The following is a 22,738-nucleotide window of genomic DNA, read 5'->3' on the forward strand; positions in this document are numbered from 1 at the left end:
ACAGATGCTGTGACACCACCACCACGTGAGCGTCGTCCTTCACTCTCATCTGTTGATAGCACACCCATAGGGTCACCTTCCACTCCCTGGGGTGCACATGACCATGACAACAGCAAGATATACACAATTAGGGATGTAGCACTAATAATGAATAGTGCAGGGAAGGCAATGAAGACACGCATTCGACAATTGTGCACTATACAGTTTCACGACTCTATCGTGACTAAATGGGATCAGCAAGATAAGGGAAAGAAAATTATATAAATACAAAGATAAAGCAAGAGTTTCAGCCATCTGACCCTATGAATGTTGTCTCTAATGAGTGGATACAGTATACAACTCGCATTTTGATGGGTCATCGTAGGTCAGAGGCGAGGGATGCATTTAGAGAGGGGAAAGAGAAACCTATTTGGCTAGATGACAGGGAGTGAAAAGCCATTGCTCAGGAGCTCGCAGAGACACCAGAGAGGTTTCAACAACAAAGAGAGGCGGCAAGGGCAAGACTCCAAACAGTAGGAGCTTCTCATCTTGGGAGTGGTGGTTACGAAACCATGCGCCATGAATTTGTAAGTATTTGTAGCAATTTTATTTATGTAAATGTATGTATGTGGGCTAAATGTTGATTTCTAAAAGTTATAATTGTTAATCGTTTGTGTAGGAGTTGGCCATGAATCGCCCACCAAGTAGGCGAGAGGAGAAGGAGCGGTAATCGTTTGTTTGACCAGGTCAAAATGCAGATTTTCGTGCCGTAGCGCACATGGCTATTTTTAATATTTTTTAATATTTTTTTTTGGTCTTGGGTTGCCTATAGGGCCCTTTAGGTGCCCTAATAGCCCCAAAATCTTATATATTTAAATAAGATATTATATTTATATATATATATATATCTTATAATAGCTCCAAAATCTTATAATATCTTATATCACTACTACATGGTAGTCTAATACCGGCGCTTATACCGACGTCATTGAACGGGGTCTAAAAAAGCCCCGTCATCGGTATAAACGCCGGTATATGCGCCGGAACGACAACGTCGGTATAAGCGTCGGGGAACAATACCGGTGTCTATACCGGTGTCTATACCGACGTTTCACCGATGCCAATACCGACGACTATACCTACGTTTATACCGGCTACTATACCAGCACTTATACCGGGGTGTATACCTGTCCCTATATTGACGTTTTACCGGCATCTATACCGACGGCAATACCGGCATGTGTACCAGCACATATACCAGTGACTATACCAGTGTTTATACCGGGGAATATACCGACGCTGTACCAGAATTTTTTTTTTAGACAGAATAGTGTTGCCTGGCTGCCTGCAATGAACATCAACAACAGCAAACAGACAGCACCATTCTGTCTAAAATAGAGCACAAAAACAACCGTGCTCGTTTTTTTATTTTTCAGATCGATAAACAACAAATTAAATTAAACATTAATACTCAAGAATCTTTTGATCATATACCATTAGTTTGAAGGTCATCTTACATCATGGTAATGCATCCCAATTGACGGTCTCTCCTTCTTCTTCAAGCATCTCAAATAAGGCCACAAGGCCATGTTTGTGAGCGTAGCGCACATGGTATTTTTTTATTTATTTTTTTTGATTTTTTTGGTCTTGTGAGGCTCATAAGGCCCTCAATAAGGGTCTCTAGGTGACTTTATAGACTCTACCTTTTTTGTATATATATATATGTGTGTGTGTGTGTGTGTGTGTGTGTGTGTGTGTGTGTATATGTGTGTGTGTGTGTGTGTATATATATATGTGTATATATATATGTGTGTGTGTATATATATATATGTGTGTGTGTGTGTGTGTATATATATATATGTGTGTGTATATATATATATGTGTTTGTGTGTGTGTGTGTGTGTGTTTGTGTGTGTTTTTTCCTGTGTGTATAGTGCTTTTATATTTTTTTTAATGAAATGTTCATTGGCACTGAGCATACAAAAAAAATTGGACTCAACAAAGAATTTAACACAACTCAAAACAAAAGATTTTGGGAACATTACAAAAGTTTGTAGGGAGAATTACAAAGTGGGTTAGCCTATTGAGGTAGAAGGCTATGCTCTAAACGTAGGCATAGGGCTAGGGCCATATCTACAGGCTTGAAAGTGACTCTCTTGGCATGTACCATACACAGCACTGAGTCTTCAAAAATGGAAACTACAATATCTTCAGCAGCTTCTTGAAGAGCTTCAAGAGCTGTGCTCTGTATGCGGTCAACCCTGTCAGTAAATTTTTCCATTGTTTCTCTCACCAGTCAAGAGAATGGTGCCTTGGGGATGACAAGATCTGTGCTTTTCTAATATTTCCTAATCTCTCGTAGCGCCACTGTCCCTGGCCTCCATTTTCTCTTCTTCTTTGTAACCGGTGGAGGCGGTGGTGGTCTTTGATTCTCCCACGGTGGTCGTTTAGACCTGAACTTCTTTTTCTTTTGTGCATGCTCTTCCTCTTCTAGCTGGTCTCGAAACTTGCCCTCCATTCTTTTGCCACATGTCTTGACTGGACGTCTGGATGTTGTGGCTGCTTGTGGCTGTGCTTGGCTTGCCCTCCTTGCGTCCTCTTTGGACTGCTGTCTCTTTTGCATTTCTTTCTCCCAAGCCGCCCTCACAAGAGCAAACTCTTTGTCAATGGTATCTTTCGTGATGCCATAGGCCAAGAGCTCGACCTCCCTGTTCTATAGGATAACCTCTAGCTCCTCTAAGGTGTCGGCCTCAATAACAATCTCGGGTGGTTGCCCTTGACCTTCCTCGGCTTCTTTTCGACGCCGCTCTTCTTCAGCTTCTCTACTACGCTCTGCTTCTTCAGCTTCCTTCCTGCCCCGCTGCGCTTCTTCGGCCTCCTTCCTGCGCTCTTCTTCTCTCATCTCCTTTGCCTCTTGCTCTGTTACTATAGGTAGATTTGTCCTTTTTGCTGTAGCAGGTAGTGGGCCGAGTTTATCGAAAAACCGCTCGTCTTGCTCCTGTTCTTCTGGCATGGCCTAGGTATGTACGTGTGCGAGAGATAGTGGGAGGGCAAATTGAGAGTAGAGCACAAAGAAGAAATTGAAATGTGGTGGTTATAAATGAAAAATGACTTAAATATATCTATAAATATATTTTTTTAAACTTTTAGAAAATTTAAAAACACAAAAAGATTATAATCAGAGAGTTTAAGCCCATGAGGAACCACATCGACGCTTGCTTGCTACCCCCACTGCCGTAGTCTCTTCCTAGCATTTGATCGGTTGTATCCTTCAATTCTTCTTGCATTAACAGTTTTCATTATTTGATGCCTAAGAGACAAATTACCGTGAGATTTTTGCCTTTTTTTGCCAACCAGAACGCGATAGAACCAGTTGAACATTTCATGGAGCGCATTACTCTTGACTTTGCCACCACCATGGCGAGTGCCCTTACAATACACGGCCTTTGCTTGGTAATGTGATTTCTCCATGCCTTGATTGCTCCAAAGTGCTAAAGAGCCATATCTATCGAGAAAGTATGGCCCATGTGCATACAAATATATGCTGCATAGAAAATTACATAAAGTCAACAAACAGTATGAAGAACATACTACAAGGACACAAGAAATATAACATTACCATGTAGTGAGTAATGTGTGTTTCTCCCCATGCCTCGACCATTTCTTCTGTAAATCTACAAGTGGCTTGTTTAAGTGCCTCAATACCATGGTCATCCAGGTGAGGTCGCTCTAGAAGATCGACCATTTTATCACACACCTCCCATACATGTGCACGTTTTAGGCCAAGCCTGGCATCATTTCCTCGATATGTTGTAACATCACATATCTTCTTCCAAATTTCAAAGTTAGTGTGGCTATGAGAACCCAAGTGGTTTGATAGCAAGTGTCTTGCCTTTGATCCACCCATGCAAATTTTATTAGGGTTGTCTTGTGTAGGGTTTGATTTTCTGTCCTTTGTGAAGACCACTGCTCCAGCATGTAGTCCAATAGAGGAAAGTACACCCTCTAGTGCACGTATTGACTCTTCTCGTCGATCTTCGGGCTCCATGTTCCAGACATAGTTTATGTGGAGCATCAATAGCTTATCCAAAATCCTGACTCTTGCATGTAATGTGCACACATGCACTTGACATAGTGGAATGTCCAAGATTGGGTTCCAAGCATTGTCCTCCTGGTCACGACTAGGTGGCTTGCTCTGGTCACAACTTAATATGCCATTATGCCATACCTTTGATCCTTTCCTCTGTTCAGCATAAAAAACGATTGCTTTTTTTGTACCCACCTGTTTTTGACTTTTGCCTTTGCTAGGTTGTTTCCCTTTTACTCTTGAGTCTACTGCTGTCTTGGAATGACAACAGTAAACACATGAGAATATAGTATTCGCACCTGTTTTACAACCCAACATACACTTTAAGGTTTTTAGATCGCTACCCAAGTGCCATTCAACGTTAAACTAGCCTATCTCGGGAACATCAAGCTTTTGACCATTGACCTGACAAGAGACGACATGTTGAATGCCAGACCGTTCAAAATACCACCCATGCTACTTGCCACCAGATGTTCTTCTCTGATTGAATGCCGTAGTAGTCTTGCTTATGCCCTTGACCCCTATTATTGCTGTCTTGACTTGCATCCAACTCTTGGGTCTCTAAAGGCTTTCCTCTAAGTGCTTGGCTCATCAAGTTTAAACTAACACGCTCCAGTCTTTGACCTTTAACCACTTCACATTCATCCAGCTTCAAGACAAACACGGCATTTCCACCTGTCTCTTCAAGTGTGAGGCCATAGTACTGTATCATTGCTTTTTGTAGCACTTCCATGTTAATGTAGACATTGTTATATGCATTGTATTCAAAGGGTTTGTTTGTTGGCATTGGCATAATATCCTCCACCCACTTGTACCCATTAAACATGGATGCAATATCACCATTAGCACACTTCTTTGCCATCTGTAAGCTATAAAATGTTAGAAGCAAGGATTGCGTAACTCCCTTTGCTCGCAACCCTAAAGTGATTGACCTGTACATTGCTCTGTAACCTTTCTGGCTAATACGTGCTGAGTCACATATATCAAGCATCTCTTTGGGTGTGACAATTTCTTTGATTTCCTTCAAGAAATGTCGACGAAGGGTCTCCCGCAGCTTATCATTACCAGAACCTGTAATCATTTCCATGATATCCTTCTCCTAAAGGACATGCTGAAGAAGGGAGACATTAACATTGTCCTCAGCGTTGTTACATCCTAGTATAGCTGTTGCACATGCCCTACAATCGCAAGAGTCACCCATGAGAGATGCTTTATTCATTAATTGCTTCTCAAAGTTGCTATAATTCCTACAAAAATTTTTACCTCGTTGTTTGAATACGCCTCTTGCATGCGCCTGCTATCTTAGAAAGTAACCCAACAGCTTTACGTTTTCTTTGTCTTACGTGATATCCAATGGGAAGGTGAGTGAAATGGTGAACACGATGCCGAAGATTACGAGTGGAGTGTTGAAGACGAACATAATTATCGATAAATTGATTTATTGTGCGCACACGATCCGCTAAATTATTCTTCTGCACCTCAAGCTCCTCTGAGAGCTCTTGAATCCTCTGCATCAAACTATTGATCTACTTAGTCGACCCCGCTTGAAGCTGGTCGAAGGCAAATTGTGTTTGCCTCTTTCCAGCTACCTCATCTAGCCACAACATGTGTAATCTCCTACAATAGCCAAGAAGCCCATTGAAACCATCACCAACAAACTTCAAAAAACTTGTAATGCTTTTGAATGGTGGAGGGGCACCAGATATTGGATCTGAGGGATAAAGATTTCCATCAATCCAAAGATCAATGGCTTTTGCTCCTTGCATTCGAAGCTGATCGTATGAAATATTGGGTGCAACATGCCTACTGCATAGGGTTGCGTATTCTGTCTCCAAATCAACCTAAAGGCGGATCTTAGAAGGCTTATTGGTGATGTCTTGTAGTGCCATCTACAAGAAAGTAGGCTTGTAAGCTTGGGTTGAATAGGAGTGGAAGGAGCAGGATATGGAATCAAAAAATAATGGGAAGAATGGAGATGAGGGTTGCTTCTCTAGAGCTGCATTGTGGATAGAGAAAGAAGCCGCAAAGGGAGCCAAAGAAACATAGAGAGGGTTGGCAATGGTGAGAAGGAAATGCAAAGGAGATAATGCATCATGGGAAGCTTCTTTAGTGCAAGCTATGGCTGCTAAGCAATATAGAGAGAGAATACATCATGAAAAGGTTCTTCCGTGCAAGTCATCGCTACTACTGTGGGTTTGGAGAAAGGACCAACAAGTATTGTAGAGAGAATGCTCCTGGTAAGCTTCTTCCTTGCAAGCCATGGCTACTACTGTGGGTTTGGAGAGAGAAGGCTCATTTAGGAGTACAGATCTGCTAGCTATGGAGAGAGGATCAAGTATTGTAGAGAGAATGCTCATGGTGGTAAGCTTCTTCCTTGCAAGCCAACACCAAGCCCTTGGACAATCAATGCCACATGAGACGGGTTATAGATGGGAGATAGCTCACAAGACAATCACGAGATCTGAGCATGGGAGTAGAGGTTCAGGAGGAGTAGCAGTGCTTTTCAAGGAGAGTTACAGCCAATGCTTCATATGGTGTGACGAGATGATCAGGCGAGGTACATGTGGGTGAGGCTGAGAGCAGACACGTGCCGATTTCTGCACATTGCCATATGCTACTTTCCCCCCAGTATGTCAGTCTATGCTACACCCAAAGGACAGTCGCCTTTCTCTATACTAGATGATGACATATGGGAATTCTCTAGAGATGGTGACATCATTCTTCTAGGGGACTTCAATGCCCGAACGGGCAACTCTCAGCAGACAATCTTTTATGACACCTCTCAGAGGAGATGCTTAGAGAGCTGGATGTGTGTGAGTTGGGGCTAGAGAGGTGTTCACATGACAGAGAGCAGATAGAGTATGGGAGATACCTCACAGAGATAACTACTACACATGGTCTGGCCATTCTTAATGGTCTACAAAGATTTCCTGGATCAGCGGGTTTCACATGCATTCCACATAGGCATGGTGCGAGTATAGTGGATTATGTTATGGCTCAGCTGAGTTTCATCCCTTGCATTTAGGATTTCACAGTGGGGGCCAAACCAGTGGGCATAGCAGTAGATCATGCTCTCTTGACGTTGTCCGTCTCATTTCAGTATAGTACAGTCCAGACATCAGGAGGCATGTCACATACAAGGTATACATTAACATCAGAGACTGACTCGATTTATACACAGGGGATTTGGGATCGTCTTTGCACAGTCGGCCCAGGACTCTCAGTGGAGGAGATCACTGACTCAGACATTACATGAGGTAGCATCAGAGGCATACCCACATACTCAGCCCGGTCAGAGGAGACATTCTGGGAACATGCCTCAGAATAGTTGGTATGATGAGGAGTGCAGAGATGTGAGAGCCCAGCTTCAGAGAGATCTTCTTTTAGGTGTCATTACTCACAGACAGTCTCGGATTGCCTTCCGGCGCCTTGTGCGACGGAAGAAGCGAGCATTCCTAGCCTAGATGGAGAGAGACTTGTATCAGCTATTCATCATGAGCACAGACTCACGAGAGGCATGGCGACTCTTTCATGAGTGCTCTCCTCCCCCAGTGATTACTTCTCCTGATGTATGGAGCCAGTATGCGACATCACTATATACGGTTTTCGGACAGGATCCCCTTCCAGACCCCACAGAGGCATGCACATCTACGAGCACTTTCTTTACCACTCAGATGGTAAAGAGGGCCATTGACAGGATGAGGACCAGGAGGGCGTGTGATCATGATGGTCTAGTAGCAGAGCACTTTATACATGCTAGGGACATGCTGACAGAGGTTGTAAACCTCTAAGAGCAAGAACCTGCCCCGTCAAGAGGTCTATCTCTGCAACAAACAAAAACAAGTAAGGAGCTAGGGAGCACCCCTAACATACTGAACGAGTAAGTGAAAAAGGCCCTGCAATCGCGATAGCACTCATGACAGAACGGTAGAGAGCCGCAACTCCAAAAACCATGCTCCCGGAAAACGAATCCTGAGCAAAAATCCCTCCAAGAAATCCGAGCCCACCCACTTATAGCGCGCTCTCTCTCTCTCTATATATAGCGCTCTCTCTCTCTCTCTCTCTCTCTCTCTCTCTCTCTCTTTTTGGTGGAAAGGACCGGCCTAATCCACATTGCATTACATAACAAAATTACAATGGCTCGGAGCCAGGAAAGATTGTTACAAAATGATGCCCGTAGGCAAATTACACATGATTACAACCGGGTTTCCTACATTTAAAAAACCCCTCAAGTTCTAGCATGTCCCCAAAGCTAAGGGGAAAAACTATAGTCGATCTCGAAGGAAAAGAACCAGCCGAAGCAGAAGGCAATGCGGTAAGCGGTATGGAAGGAACCACGGACGATGGAATCAACGAGCACCTTCATAGGAATCTTCAACACCAAAAGCAACCGAAAAGTTGCCATGCCATTCATCTTCAAGCTAGCCACCAAGTAGAAAGCTTTGTCAACACCGCACCAAGCTGCAACCCGTAGAAACTTTGCGGCAGATAGGAGAGGAGCATCTTCAAGCACAGCAACCGCAACGAACTGGAGACTTGAATTCAAACCTCCATAGCAAGGACGTCTCCCCAAAGTCTTCAAGAGACACACAAAAAGTTTGAAGGAATCATGAACTTCCCTACAACGCTCCGCTCTGGAATCACCTTCACAGCAACCAACAAACTGAGTGTGCCACAAATATTGCATGAGAGCACCTTCATTGAGTCGAAGACCCTGCCGCAAATTTACACGTAGAGCACCTTCACCACCTTGCAGATAAGTCAATCCACCTTTTAAATCGAATCATGTGCAACAAGGAACCCAAGAACATCCTATGTTTTGCATCACATACTTAACCCAGCAATAAGAAGTGTCAAGAATCATGACTAGTAGGAGCAATCAAGCTTCATCTTTCATGGCTTGTTGATTGTATTTTCACAGGTCAGACTTCCTTCTTTGTAGGATTCAAAATCATGTATGCTGGCTCTTTGGGATACTCTGGTATTGCCATGCTTGTGAATCAGAATTTGAACCCTCTGCTTGCTTATAATGATCCGGAGGGAAGATGGATGGTGGTACAATGTCTCTTGAATGGGAAAGTGTATGAATTTGCGGGTATTTATGCTTATACAGCCTCTTTGCAAAGGGCCTCGCTTTGGAAAGATCTTATGTCTTATCCATGGTTGCAAAATTCCTTTATGGCAGGGGATTTTAACAATGCTCTGACTCCTACTGATAATACTTCAAGTCATTCACACATGCTCGCTACAGAACGAACATTCTGGAGTGATCTGACATCGAAATTTTCATTCCTAGATCTTTGGAAACATGTAAATCCAAATGTGGTGGGATTCACTTTTTTCTCACTCAGGGCACACTTCCTATCGAGCAAGATTAGATCGTTGGTATTTGCTTAATGCTACTCAGGTTGACACTATTGCCACTCTTACATTGGCCTAAACATCAGATTCACACCTTCATGACGGAAATTATGGAACATTTTTGGAGAACACATCGTTGCAAGAAAGGGTTGAGATTGCTTTCTTTGTCAAAAATATGTTCTCCTAAGAAAAATGGGGGTTTGAATATTTTGAACATACATGTTCATGCTCTAGCAAGAAAAGTAACTTTATTGCCTACTTTTATTTTGCGATGTCAGCCTTGGTCACAAATGATAGCATTCATGAGCTCTAGAATTAAAACTTCCTATTATGGTAACTGGCACTTCTCGGCGTAGGAAGTTATATTTGGCAAGGTACAAGGATATATCCCTGGGTGTCCTTATACGTCTCATTTGCTCTCGGATTGGAAAATTGTCACCAAACATATTGTTTGGAGAGGACGACAAGGGCCGCAAGGCAATTCATTACGAATTGAAAATCTACATTGGAGTGCCATATTCTCTTCTACTTTGGCTTAAAAAGAACCTTGTAAAGCTTATTTTGTATCTCATAAGAATATAATCACGATTGGAGACGTGATTGATGATCATGGTATGGTTCTTTCTTTTCCAAGTGCTATGGCAAGATTTGGCATTGGTTTGCACTATAGGTCTCTCTGGCATTTAATTCAGAATATGTTATCGCCGATATCCCCAATCCCTCCACTTCTTGAAGAAGAAAGGTACTTGGTTTGGTTGATTATGGGGGTCCCTTTGATGCAAATTACAGCCAAACATGTATATCTTAAAATGCAACCTTCACCTTGGATTACTAATCATTGTAATGCTTTATGGCATTTACAAAAACCTACAGAATTACACAATATTTGGAAAAGTAACCTTCCTCTCAAAGAAAGAGTTTTTATGTGGAGATGCCTTGTGGGGGTTCTGCCTATTGGCAGTTTTTTAGTAGCCAGGTCTATTGCATCGGTGATTTGCATAAGATGTCATCATTTGGCTGAGACTCCTTATCATTTGTTGTGGGCTTGTCGACACTCACATAATCTGATTAGACGGGTTTCTGAATGCCTAAGATTGCGCTATCCTTCCTATAAATTTGGTAGACAGTTCTGGTTGTTCGGAATTGTTCCTTATACTCTCAAATCTTATGAAATCTTCTTCGTGTGGGTCCGCTTCTGCCTTTTTTGGGAGATTTATAACTACAAAAATCAGATTATGTTTGCGTAGCATGGTTCATATGTGTTTGCAAAGTTCAAATTCAGGTTACACCAATCCTTGCAGTTTTCCTTTGACATGAAAGAGATACCTCAGGAAGTCCTGCAACTTTCCTACATTTGCTTTTAGAACCTGATTGTGAGAGTTTGTAGTTGGCTTTCACTTGTACAGTGAATGCTTTTTTTAACCTTTGTGTATGATCTTTATGGTGGGTTTTTCTCACTCTGAGGTTTCCCACTTGTAAATTCATATAGAGATTTACAAAAAAAAAGGTGTGTATGTATGTATGTGTGTGTGTGTGTGAAATATATATATGTGTGTGTGTGTGTGTGTGTGTGTGTCACTACAAGGGATCGGGCTCATACCCGCGCTCCTAGCCACTAAAAATGACTTGTGAAAAAAAGTAGCAGGCCCGTGTATCAGCGCGTATATAATCGCGGTCAGAGACATGCGTGTAAAAGCGCATGTATAGGACTATTCAGACGCGCTGATACACGGGCGTATGCACGCGTTTTGTCAGTTCAGCTGCGCTTAGACGTGCAGATAGAAGCGTCTATACACGCTTTTTGTCAGGTTAGCTCCGCTTATACACGCGTATTTCACAGATTTGATGCGTCTATACACGCGTGTTTTACAGATTATCCGCGTATATACACACGACTTTTTACAGATCTGACACGTCTATACACACATGTTTTACAGATTATCCGCGTATATACACGCGACTTTTTGCAGATCTGACGCGTTTATACATGCGAACAGAGAGCCAAAAAAAAATCCAGAGAGTGTTATTTGGTACCTGAATGTTGTTCCAGCATCCCAGCACCCAATAACACTCTCTGGATTTTTTTTTGGGTGCATTGGACCATCCACGAGGAAGATTAAGACAAGAACAACATGAATGCATACATTGTCAATACACGATTCAAGACAGACATGAATGCAATACTATCGATTCACGATTCAATATTACTATCAAAATTTTATGTGTACACATATATACAAGGGAGTCCATATGTCGAAGTAGCCCATAGCTTCAGTTACAAAAATATATATACAACCACATCCTCAATATGGAATGTGATACTATAAGTCTGAGTACTACTCAGACCCAGATGATGACTCGGTGCTCCCTCCATGCTCAGATGAGCTCACATCGGTCGGAATGTCCGATGAGTAGTGCTCACGTCCACCCTCTGCAGTGGCGGCGGGTGGATCATCAGCAGCTTGTACCTGTTCAAGTAATATATAGTATATAAGTATATATATATGTAATTCAATAAACCAAAATCATTCGTTTAGAGTTTTCAAGTACCTGTCGACCGTATGGTCTCCTGGCCATCTCAAACTACGCGTCCGTAATGCGTCCCTCGGCTCTGAAGATGGCCCACATCACGTCTGCTATGCCGGAGAACATACCCAGTATCGTGGGCTGTGGACTTCCTCCCCGTAACCCGTCGCTGTATCATAATCAACACAATTTGTAAGATTAAAACAATCATAGAATCAATGAATTAAGTATACAATCAAATAAAATGGCAAGATACTTACGAACTCTGCCTCCCATGACTCGACACCGCCAGATCCGAAATGCGAAGATCCAATGGTCTCCATCTGGATCCGTCGTGCCTCCACATGCTGCCTGCTCTTCACGCCACCCTCTGCTCGTTTCTTTGCCTCCTTCCACTCGCGTTTGTGCGCAGTGGTGGCAGGTTTCTCGGCAGGATAGCCACCCGCAGCAGCTATATTTAGCCTATCATCGTACGCAAGTTTTTTAAGGTGAGATCTTTTATTACTTAAGATCTCCCTTATTCGCGTCCTTTCCCATACATCGGAGAATGTAGCATGTGGGAGATTGGGGTACCGACTATGTACAGCCTCTATCACCTCCCCAACTAATCGGCTATTTTGATCTTTAAATTTAATAAAACAATTTCTATACAAGTTTGATACTATCCCACGCATGTACTCCATTACCTCTTTCCCCCTTGCATCCATCACTATCCCGCCCCTATCCCTCGTCACATCATAGCAGATCACTCCCTCCACCTCTCTCATCTTCCCCTCATCCGAACTGTCTCCTCTAACTCTTCTCCCTCTATCTCCTCTCTCACCGCGTGCCCTACTACCTCCCCCACCAAAGCACCCGCCGCATCCTCCACTCCCACTCTTCCTACTACTACGAGTGGAGTCATGACTGGGGGATTGTCTACGTGACGGTGGTTGTGAGCCCTGACGTGATGGTGGCTCTGAGGGAGTACGTGATGGTGGCTGTGAGTTACGTGACGGTGCTTGGGAGGGTGTGCGTGAGTGTGTCTGGGACGAGGTATGTCTCCTCGGTGGGCGTGGAAGAGGAGAAGCTGCATGCCGTCTCGTCGGACTCGTAGGCATAGATGGCAGTGGAGTGCCCTAGATACTCGCAGTAAGGGTATAGACACTAGGCATGGAAGGAGGGGGATGGGCATACATGTACTCTGTAAGCTCAACTGGACTAGGATGGCGCCCAAAATGATTTAGCATCTCCATCAGCCAATTGCTGTATGCAAATGGATCGGATGAAGAACTTGGAATATCCATAAAGAATCTACAAAAATAAAAGTATATACATGATTGCATCAAAGCACAAATGTAAGCTAGGCGCACATATGATTTTCCAGCATCAAACTGACATCACCATCCTCATGTACATCATGGGCTGTCTCTTGACTCACACAAACACCATCATCCAAGCCACCTATCAGCTCTAAGACCATAGAATGGGGAAACACAGTCGCGTGTATACACCCGTCCAGAAACGCGTGTATACACTCGTCCAAAAACGTGCGTATATGCGTGTGAACCGTCTGTGCAGACAGGATACACGCAGACATACACGCGTTCCTACACGCGCCTTATGAAATTTTTTTTTGAAAGCGACGACCTCCGACAAATCGTCCTTATAAAAGGCCCACTATCGCCCCCTGTCACAATCATTCACCAGATGGCAACCAGAGAAGGAGAAGGACGGAGACAAACCCATAAAGGAAAGAGACAATAGCATAAACAAATCTGAGGAAAGAGACAGGGCAAAGGACAAAGTGACTCACCTCTGAAAAAGTGAGTCTTCTTTTTGGTCGGTTTCCTTCACCCGTGTGTGCTCCTTGTCTGCTCCTTGCACTTAGGTTTAGTGCTCTGTTGGAAGAAGGTGACGACGAAGGTGAGCAGATCTATTTTTTGAAAATGTTTATTTGGGAAAGGCGGGTTATTTTTAGGTTGAACAGGTCGTCGCGTGTAAAAACGCGTGTATTTTTGCGTGTATAATAAATCAGCCATGTTTATACATGCGATTTTTAGGATATAGCCGCGTTCATACATGCGATTTTCAGGATGTAGCGACATTGATACACGCGATTTTTAGGATGTAGCCGCGTTAATACACGCGATTTTTAGGATCTAGCCACGTTAATACACGCAAATTTTATACTTTCATTAAAAACTGATTATGATTTTGAATTTTTTTGGTTTGTACATAGGATGTCATCAACCTCCTCAAGCAGTTCTGGTGAGGATGAGACAATGCGTCATCGTTATCGCGATGTGTGGTTGGGACAAAGAATCAAGTGTATGTGTAATCGATGTGTGGTTGGGACAAAGAATCAAGTGTATGTGTAATCGATGTCAAGGATGCATTGTACGAGCACGTCGAATTACCTTGAATCACATCTCCATGTATCGAGAATGGAATCAAACAGGTTTAGAGGTGAGTAGATGTAAATTGATAGTATTCAAATCTCATGGTATCCAAATTAAATTAATGGAGTTGTAATATATATACTCTAATTGAAGCAGGATGCAGTACCACACCCTAACATGGTGCCCTACGCAGGGCGAGAGCACACAAAGCGTCGACGAGATGATGCTGGAGCTTCGGGATCTATTGTCAGAGATGAGTGGGAAAGGGATGACAATAGTCCTGCACCCCACGAAGTTGTGAAAGAGGAAGTGTTTGATGATATGGTGCGGTATCTTTTTAAGGATGATCCCAAAGGTATGGACGACGATGATATGGAACAAGAGCATCTTTACAAGGCTTCATCGACACCGCTATAATTCCTCGCATCAAACACATGTTCAAGTGCAAATCCATAGCAGAGCTCATGTCATGGCATTCCTCACATCGATCGGATATGATGGCATGTGGAGAATTCCCGCAGACACTCTTGCTTGGAAGCATATTGAAGATGAGTGGCCCAGCTTTAAAACAGAGCCCAGAAACTTGAGACTTGGCCTAGGTATGAATGGAGTGAATCCATTTGGTTTCAAAAGCACCGCATACAGCATGTGGCCAGTTGTGTTAGTGAATTACAACCTTCCACTATCAATGGCGATCAAGAAGGGACATCTTATGTTATCCCTTCTAATTCCAGGGAAACATAAAGTCAAGCATATGGATGTTTATCTCGAACCGTTGATTGATGAGTTGAAGAAACTATGGAGAGGTGTTGCGGTGGACGACATTAGTAGGCCTCCCTCCTCTCGACACTTCGACTTAAAAGCAGTGTTGATGTGGAAAATGCATGACTTTTCAGGATACAGTGATTGTTCTGGTAAGAATTCTAATTACCTCCCTACTCTAATACTATTGGCTATAATAATTATAAATATTGACTTTATTATTCTAACATTTATTTATATTTTAACAGGTTTGAAAACATCGGGTAAACATGCATGTCCTATTTGTGGCCCTTCATTAGTACATGAGTATGCTGACGGTTTGTGTAAGACCATATTCAATAATCATCATCGATTTCTCCCGTCAGATCATCCTAAATATGTTGCTAGTAAGAGTAACATTCCTCCACAAACACTTCGTATAAAATATTGGAAGCGTATTTGGGAGTCTACAAATATTCTTCCTCTAGATGGCATGAACAGGTATAGTAATGTTTTTCAATCTTGTTTTGTGTAGTCTCTAATTGGATTAAAGATCACATAGAGCAATCCCTTGTGTAGGTACTCCATTTTTTTTCGGCTACCATATTGGACCCATCTTAAGATCAACCATCTTCTTGATCCTATGCACATCTTCAAGAATGTAGGATCTGGTATTTGGGAACATGTTATTGGTAAACAAGACAATGTTAGCGTACGGGAGGACTTACGGGTCGCAGGACGTATGCGTCAAGCTTGGCCACGAAAGGAGGGTGGGCACGTTCGTCTTCCGCCTGCACCATGGATTATATCAAAGAAAGAGGAGAAGCAGGTAAAGCAGGCCATCACCACGTTGCATACTCCCACTGGATGCATGAGATCATTGAAGGGAGCCTTTACAACCATTAAGAAAAGAGGCGTTGAGCAACTATATGGGTTGAAGTCTCACGATTGGCACAAGATGCTCCAAGTAAGTGTTTTCCAAGTCTTGTATGTTGAAATTAAATTTTGTAATGCCATAAACCATACATACATGTGCTCTTATGTGCGCAGTTCATACTACCTACTAGCATCGACCATTGTGCAAATAAGAGTTTGAAAAAATGTATTTATAAGATGGGCGAGCTTGTGAGGTATGTAAAACCCATGTCAGATCACCCTTCATTATACCTTGCAAAATGAACATGCATGAGGTATAACGTACTATTCATTTATTTTTCAGATATGTTAGTTCCAAAGCAATTGATCCAGCCACGTTGGATGATGCGCGTGTTATGGCAGTGGAGGTGGTTTATTTGGTAGAGGAGACTTTTTCGCGAACCATTCTCACAAGTCAACTACATCTCTATGTACATTTATGGACGAAATTGCTTTATGTGGCACTGTGCATGCACGTTGGATGTTCTTCCTAGAGCGCTTCATGAAGACCTTATGTGAGGCAACGTGCTACGACCTGTGCGGCAAAAGCGCACATTTTTGGCGCCGCTGCCGGGGAGTTACCCTGCACCAAGCTCCGGTTTGCAGCTCGGCTGCTGCGTGAAGTTTAATCTACACTGTAGGAAAGCGACTGTGTGTTTGTTGTTAAGGTGTTTCTGTGTTGCATTTCTGTTTCTTTTGTTATATTTTCGCTCCGCGTGTGGGCGTGCGTTCTGTTATCTGGTTTCTGCGTGTGAGAGGGATTTCTGAATCCCCAGATCTGCGCTGTGTGTGCGAACTGCACGGCGGCCAAGGCTGAACCCTAAGGAAACCCTAGAAAACTTATCTCACAAAAAAAAAAACAGAAAATAAAAAATAAAAAAACTATAAAAAATAAAAAATAAAAAATTAAATTTTATTTTCAAAGAAAGAACCAAACATGTGGAGAGGAAAGATTTTCTAATTGGAGAAAAAAATTTTGAAAAGAAAGAACCCCCACGACCCCGGCCCCGGCCTCGGTCTCGGTCTTTTGATATATATATATAGGAGAGTGAGCCTCCATAGCTTCCTTTCAAGTGAGAGCTTATGGGAAGTTGTGCCCTATATGTAGCCCACTCCCCAAGGAGTAAAGTGAGCATGTGGGATAAAGCCCTCACCCTTTCCTCCACAAGCAAATAGGCTTTTGCCCCTTCCCCCCAAGGGAAACGGACTGTTTTGAGGACTACAGGAGCTCTAGATAGGCGAACACGGTGCTGTAAAGCACACTAGGACCCTTTGAACGATACGCTCGTTTCGAGCTATCACACGCCCTAGTCCAAGTTCGAGCGTAGGTAAGGGGGTCAAAAACGGGTTAAAAACAACACAAAAACAAGTAAAAACGGGGTGCGAAACACCTAAGAAACCACTTGTGTGAGTTTCAAGGGTAGTTACCAACGCACGTAGGGTACCCACGTCACATGCATCTATGCTCTGGTCGGGTGCTAGAGCCTGAACCACTAGAAAGCGTTTCAGTCTACGCAGGCTCACACCATCCCTCCACGTTGGCATCTTGGCCTTCGGCTGGAACCCAAGGGAGTGCAACCCAAGATCCACGAATAGTGGATAGTGACTCATCCTCTGACTCAGAAGCCATGGAAGGGCACCCTACCAAGAACCCTGAGGAGACAAGCCAAAACATGCCAGTGTGGGCCCCACAACCTGGATCTAGCATGTTTAGTCGTCTAATAGAGACCTTTAGTAGAGCTACACGCTCTGAACATGCGACAAGCGAAGTAAATGAGGAAGGAGGGGTAGTAGATTCGCCATTCACATCTTATGTAGACCCTACCCTCCCAAAGAGTGTCCATGTGGATATTCTACCCACTTCGTTTAATGAGGGCCCTACTGAGCTACCACATTCCGATGCTCTTCCTAAAGTAGAGGTCCCTAGAAGCCAATCCATAAGAAGTGACATTGCGTCCACTTCAAGAGAACCATTTGGCACACCAAGTCTAGATGGGATATTTCTCAATGAAAATTGGGAATATGATCTACACACAGAGACTCTAACGGACCTATACACGGGTTACACATACCATGTAGGTTGGTTAGAAGTCCTACGATCCACATCTAGCGCCACTAATCTAGAGGAGCAACAGCAAATGATATGTGATGTTATTCATAGAATTATCCAAATTGAGAGGCAAAATAGGGGAGTGAACCTAGTTTCCACTGGCCCTATGAGGTTTTTGGATACGGGCAAGGCCAAACAACCAACCCTATCACAATTAGAGACTCCCTCGGTGAGTCCCATAGACCCTTCATATGTTGTTTCGCCTGGAGTCTCAATGCAGGTTGAGCCCACGAGCAGTAACTTTACCTTTCCAACCTTGGCTCAACTTTCCATTAGGGAATCCACAATGCCTACCCCAATGATGAGCATGACAGAAAGTGCACCTGTTACCACTGTAGTTAGTACGACACCACTACCTAGTGGAACAGTACCTACAACAGTGCATGGTAGTGCCTATCGGCCTTATGTACCTATTGCTACTCATGCCCATGTAGCTCCTACGCCTCCTAGTATGCCAATGGCGTATGCTCCAAGACTGCCTTATCACAACCCTTATCCAAGAGGAGCTAGGCCTAGCTACATATCATATCCTACGTCATTTGCCAACATACTCAGACCAACGCCAACTCCTATCAGCCAGGCTACCCCAGAAGTGCCTCCACCAACTATGCCTGCTCACTTAGGTGATCTCGCAGCATTTGCTCAGACGATCGGACGATCCATTGCAGAAAACATGCGGGGCATGCCTGAGAGAGAACCTAGAAGCAAGGCAGTACAAGTGGCTAAGCTCACTCAAAACTTCAGTGGTAACGAGGATGTTAGGAAGCACATTGAAGTCTTTGAACACGTGTGTGATTCCTTGGAAGAGCACAATGAGCTGCATAAGTGTAAAGCCTTAGGCTTAACCTTAAGTGGGAAGGCCGGAGATTGGTATCGAACCTTAAGGGTTGAAGAGCGCACTCACTACCCCACTCTCAAGAGATTGTTCTTGAAAGAATACATACGTGAGGGTGTGCTTTGGGGAGTAGCATCTCAACTCCAAAAAGCTGAACGCGAGGAAGGGGAGTCAGTGAGAGACTTTATAAGTCGATTGAAGCATCTAAATTCTCGCTGCACTCCCGATGAACGCTTCAATAACAACCAACTCCTCGATAGATTCATCCGAGGATTGCGCCACGAGGACATTTACAATGGCCTAGTCATTAGAGGTCTTACAACGTGGGAAGCAGTCACTGCCAATGCAATCCAGTTAGAAGACAACTTGATGATTGCAGGTAAAAAGGTGCCTTCAGAAACAAAATCCGTTAGTTCGCAAGTATCTGGGCACGAGCCAATGACGGTAAAACCTATTGCCAAGGAGCCCAAGATATCTGAAATGTTTGTGACCGACCTTACTAAGGCTCTCCAAGAATACTTTAGGGGTAATCGAGCTCCTCAGAATAGCCATATGTACCCAAGGAGAGAGCAACAATGGTGTTCGGTGTGCTTAGGACCACATAGCACGAGTGAATGTCCCACATTTAGAGTCAAATTCAATGGAAATTGCAATGCATGTGGTAAGTATGGCCATCAATCTAAAGATTGCCTAACACTTAAGCGAATGTTGGCAAACCAGGCACCACTAGCTTGGTCAAACGCACCTCAAGTACCCGCGCTAATGCCTGCACAACCTATCGAGCAACCGTCACAGCACATAGTTCCAAGGAACCCGAATGTAGTCCAGTCTGTGCCGTTACCACCGCCAGTGCTAGGACCACAACCTCCACATCCAAGGATTACCCCTATAAACCAGATGGGTTGTGGGTCACATAGTGCATGTGGGGATTATGAAGAGGAGATAGACTCTACTGCTCCATACGGGATTGATACGTTTGAAATGATTCCCTAGTACTACATGGAGGATCATTTCGGGCAAGTCAAGCCTGTATATCAAGCGGCTGCTCTTGCCACAAGAGGGCAAAACCTTAATACCATGGCAAGGAGACCACCTCTTCAATGCTACGAGTGTGGTGGACCGCATCGTGTAGCGGAGTGCCCTAATAGGCTACAGAAGATCGCCACTCAAATGCAACCAAATCAAGGGAGCACATCGGGAATGCCGGTACTTACATGTAATCGTTGTGGCATAGATCATTTGATCGCTCAATGTCCACATAATCCTAATGCACCCAAGATTACGCCATTGAATTTGGTTGAGGTCACCAACCAAGCACGAGGAACCACACCTGTTGTACCCGCGAATGTAGTTACACGGTCAATGCTTCAAAATCAAAACTACATTCTTGAAGAGAGGGATACTGCATCAATCGCTCAGACAAAGAAAAAGAAAACACGACGAAAGAGATCGCTTAATGCCACGAGCTCCAAGCCCAGTTCAAAGACCAACATAAGGACAGGAGACGACCCCGTGTATATGAATGATCCTGAAGATGATTCTGATTCAATAGAAACCATGGGGACCAAAGCCACTACCTTAAGGGAGGAACCCACTCGGGAGCTCAATAAAGGAGAATCAAGCGAGTACATAAATAAGGGGAAACAGAAGGAAACTTCCTCGGCCCCACAACCAAGTCAGTTAATGCCCTCTCGACCACCCAAACTGACTGAGACTCCCCAAGACAAGCCACGTGGGCCAAAAACCCTCAAGAAAAAGATTGGTACTTACCCAAACCCAGTTGAGGAGATTGAACAAGTGCAACACTTAAGGGGTTTGGTGGAAGAAACACAAAGAGAACTGGAGCCAAACCCGATAAAAATCAAAATTCCAGACACAGTGTTTCCTACGCAAGTTCAACCTCACCGGAACCATAAACCGTTAGCTATACCGAGTATCATTCGGGAAGAAAGTGAGGATAGGACATCCGGAAGTGGGCAAACATCCTTCTTGTTGGAAAGAATGTTTAGTGAGGGAATGCCTGACCCCATCGAAGAGGAGGTGATTCCATCTTCACCAATCCCTAGTCAAGGGGCGATGTCTCGAAAAGTACCGTTGAATGTGTCTAAGCTAATGGATTTCATGTCCTCTGAGATCAGAACCATGATCATATCCAAATTATACGGAGATCCTGAGCTATTCTTAGCTCTTCGGGCATTTCTCAATGGAGAACTAAAGGCGGGGCTACACAATTTGCAAATATGGATAGACCTGACACGCTTCAAGATGAAGGGGAGCATTGGGATCTACAACCCAACTTTGATGAAGATTCGGTCGTGGAAATACCTGTGAACAAGTTGGGACAGTACTTTGAAGGTGACGAATCTAATGCCACCCTCCCCATTACTACCAAGGGATTAACTCTAAAGGGAATCCTTGATGGTGGTGCTGGAGTGAGCATTGTGACTAAAAACTATTGGGAATCTATGGGAAGGCCTCACCTCAAAGTCACAAACATAGTGGTTAAGATGGCAAACGGAACCATAGCTAAACCTATTGGAATGTTAAGGGACCTCAAGATCAAGGTCCTGGGATACAAGGTAAAACATACCTTCATTGTAATGGATTTCTCCAAGCATCCTATGTCATATCAAATGATCTTAGGACGTCCTTTCATGAGGGAAGCACAAATGGTACATGACTGGTCGAAAAACCATGTCTACCTACAATTCCAGGACTCTGTCATTCGAGTTGATCTTGAGAATGGTCGTGCACATCCTTTAGGAAGCAAGGTTATCATCGATAATCGATCGGATACCACTGTTCATTCCGCCCCATTAAGGTATTGCTATACATGCAAAAAAGAGACTGATGATGGGAAAGATTCTCCTTACATGGATGTCCTACCGGGTATGACTGAGTCGGATAACGTGGATTGGGTACACCTAGCGGCAACCATAGACACATGGGGAAATAGAGGCACAAGTTGGGTAACACCTGAGGGGCAAGATATGCCACCGTTAGTGCCAATAAACATGATAGGTGTTATGCACTTGACCCCTGATGGCGAGAAAGTGGCAAACTCCACCAACACTGAAAGTAGCGAAGACTCTGACCAATGCAACTCTGAGTATGAATCTCAAGAAGAAACTGACCCTGAGCCTGATGGAAAAAATGAATCAAATATTCACCCAAATGTGGAAGCAAGGTGCTCAAGGCCTAGGACAGTGGCCTCCTGCAGTTCATCCGAAAGTGAAGATCGACCAAGTGAGTCCGAATCTGATAGAAACAAAAATCAAAAACTTGGTAAGAAGAAAACGAGACATAAGCGCCAACGCTATCGAGCTAATGTACGCACTGCAATAAACAAGGAAAGATCCACTGCAAAATGGCTTAGTTATGTAGGAGCCATTGATGCTCATCGGGAAGATAGCGGATAATTGGGGACAATACCTCCAAAGTGTCATGTGCTGTATTCCGCAACCTCATGACGTCGCCCAATTAGAAATCGAAGAGAAGCCAAAACTAAGTCGTACTGCAAGAAGGCGGCAAAACCAAGAGTTGGCTCAACAACAAAAGGAGGCGAAATTAAAAGAAAAAAACCGGGCACAACAAGAACCAGTAGACTTACACCCCGCACCCGAGCATTTCAAATCATTCACCACAGGGGAACGTAAATTAGTCTACACAAAAGCCCAACGAACGCCCACCAATGGGAGTAGCGGTGTCTACGATGGCCCTGCGGTAGTTAAGGAGATAGACTTAGCAGATCCGGGTGAGGATTCTAAACCAGTTTTTATTGCTCAAGACCTCACCAAGGCAGA

The 22,738-nt window shown here is 43.7% G+C and overlaps 1 pseudogene; it reads left to right on the forward strand.

Moving 5' to 3' along the window:
* Positions 1-6,457: 6,457 nt before the first annotated feature.
* LOC147614036 (uncharacterized) lies at positions 6,458-7,530 on the forward strand (annotated as a pseudogene).
* Positions 7,531-22,738: the final 15,208 nt, after the last annotated feature.

Source organism: Cibotium barometz, chromosome 42 (genome assembly GCF_041138505.1).
Source record: "Cibotium barometz isolate CiBa-2024 chromosome 42, ASM4113850v1, whole genome shotgun sequence".
NCBI classification, from domain to species: domain Eukaryota; kingdom Viridiplantae; phylum Streptophyta; class Polypodiopsida; order Cyatheales; family Cibotiaceae; genus Cibotium; species Cibotium barometz.